The sequence below is a fragment of the Corvus brachyrhynchos genome, unplaced genomic scaffold, assembly GCF_000691975.1.
Source record: "Corvus brachyrhynchos isolate BGI_N302 unplaced genomic scaffold, ASM69197v1 scaffold68, whole genome shotgun sequence".
NCBI classification, from domain to species: Eukaryota; Metazoa; Chordata; class Aves; order Passeriformes; family Corvidae; genus Corvus; species Corvus brachyrhynchos.
In genome coordinates this window covers 40,073-42,746 of record NW_008240039.1, presented here as the reverse complement: position 1 = coordinate 42,746, position 2,674 = coordinate 40,073, and positions in this window count along the sequence as shown.

Here is a 2,674-nt window from a genome sequence, read left to right as displayed (position 1 = left end):
TGAAGAGGGAAATGTCTAATGGTTCAATTCCCAGCTCTGTCACCGAACCACTCTGGGACTTGGGGAAAAGTCAGTTCGCCCATCTGTAAAATGGGATTTATAATGCATTGCTTCTCAGGGGTATTGAAGGAGTATGAGTAGCATTGATGGAATGCTTCATGCACCTTGGACAGAAGGGGCAAGAGCCCTGTGAAGTGCTGTCCTTAATAGATACTTAGAGGAGTTTCCTTCACTGTGGTACTTATCTGACCACAGCAGCTGAGTGCCTCACAGCTACTGATGGATTTTTTTTCTGTTACCTCTCTGCATCATAAGATTGCTGCAGAGGAAAGCAAGGCAAATGGCAAATGGAATGGAAGGGACCCAGTCACACAGAGAATATGTCGCAAAGTCAGGACTAATCCTTTGTTTCCTAAATTTCTGCCACAGCCATTTGATTTTCATCCTAGCTGCATGGATTTTGTGATCTGAAGGCATGAGAGAAAGCCACCCTCCCTTCCTTCTACACCAGCCAGTCACACTGTGGCTGTCTTCCTGCTGGATGAGGAGCAAGTGGTCTGGAAAGGGAGTCACTGTTGTGCATTACTCTATTTCCTATCATAACATTTTGGGGTTTGTTTCCTTCACCTGCTAGAGCAGTTTTCATCCAAGAATTAAATGTTAATCCAGTTATCCACAGTAAACTTTCTAGCTTTAACAGGATGATGGTAGAAAAACATCTAGATTTGCTGTTCCTTATTTTCAGGACTAATTTCTAGAGGTAGTAAAGAGCCATATATACAGGTGAAATCAGAGAAAACTGCTGGTAATTGATACTTCCTAAGTAATAGCTTCACAGTGTGCTGCTGGTTGTATCAGCTTAAGTCTAACTTCAGTCAGAGGGCCTTCAAAATACGAGGCAGAGCCTGATAGCAACAATATCAATTAACAAGATGCAAAAATCTTGAGTGGAGATAAGAGGAAGAGCCAAGCATAAATAACAATCAAGCTCTCGATACTCACACACTTCAAAAGAAAAAACACAACTATGCATGTTTATATTTATTTATTTGTGCTATCTATCAAGACATTTACCAGCCAAAGAGAAATGGGGGCACATAAGTTGAATAAAAACTTGTAAGATGCTTATGCAAATCCAGCCAACTCTGAGAGCAAAATCTGGTTTTACCAGATGTAATACCTGCTAAACCCTCTAAAAGACACTTCAGCCTTACTTTGGTCAGTCCAAAAAGCTTAGACTAATCCACGTATAATATGTAACTTAACCAGGTTTCCTTGTCTATATGGCATTTCTCCTGCTCCCAAGAAAAGAGGCAGACATGATCCCTGTCAACCCAGCTCCCCGTGAAGGAATAAGCCAGTCTTGTAGGCTCTTCTCCGGGATATTAGGAAAAGGTATACTGTACAGGACAGCTTATAAACTATACTTGCTTCAGATTCACTCCAGAGAAACAACATATTCCAGTCCTACTCCATCCAGTCACCCAGACTCCAGGACATTAAATTAACCTGCCAAGTTTACTGCAGGCCACCTGACCATACCATTTAGCCCACAGTAAAGACAAAATCTATACTTAGCTACAGTGAGGAAAGCTGGCAACTCTGTGGAGAACCTAGTTATGTCAGTCAAGGAGATAAATGGAGAGCCCAGGCCTGGAGGCCAGTGACCTTGGATTAACACAAAACTTAAAGGAAAAAAATTAACAGTCTCAATTCAATAGTTATCATTCCAGAGAATTCAAAAGCCAGCCCTGCAGCTTACTGACCAAGGAAAAGTGCTTAATTTTGGAAATAGAGCAAGTACTCACCCATTGCTGGTACAGGAACAGAAGCAGAGAGCTGCTTTCCCAGGACTCCCAGGATGGCTCCCTATGCCACACAGACAGGTTCTTGGTGGCACCAGGTGTAGTGTGACACGTTGTAGTGGTTTTTCTGGAAGAAGTTACTACTCACCATAGAGAGCTTTCCATGGGCTGTCTCCAGAAGGTGCTCCCTCGGGGATCTCCCGCCCAGAAAACGGTGAGGAGGTGGCAGGGGGGCTGAGGCACCTGCTGAGGGGTCTGGAGGCCACACACACTGCTAAGATAAGTTTTCAGGCCTCAGATTCCTCAGTTCTGCCTCAGAGCATCCTTTTCTGCCTAAGCCTTTTCTCAACTTCCTCAATTGCCCCGGCTCATCCTTAACCCCCTCAGGTCAGCCTCAACTGCCGCAGGTCAGCCTCAACCACCCCAGCCCAGTCTCAACTGCCCGAGCCCAGAGCAGCAACAGCCCCTGAGGGGCTCCAACCGTCACAAAATGGCGGCCACGGAGAGGGCGCCCAGTACTCAGCTTACCGAGGAACCAGCACAGCTCCATGTAGGTAACACAGCCACACAGTGCTGCACAGACCGTGAGGAAAGGCAGCCATGGCAAGAGACTGACACCTGCTCCTCCTGAGGTGTGGGAATGTGTCTTCTTTGGTTCAGTCCGGATCTCCCCTTTGGGTTTCGTGTTACGGTACCATCCCAGTTTATACCCTCCTGGTTTCGCGTTCATAACCCTGCTTTCTCTATTTGTCTCCTCCCAGACCCCTGCCAATCGCTCCGGCACCCCTCCCAAGCTTCTAGAAAGTTCTGGCAGGGGCATCGAGTGATTGGTCTTGGGGAGAGGATCCCTACCTTCCTGTCGTCACTGT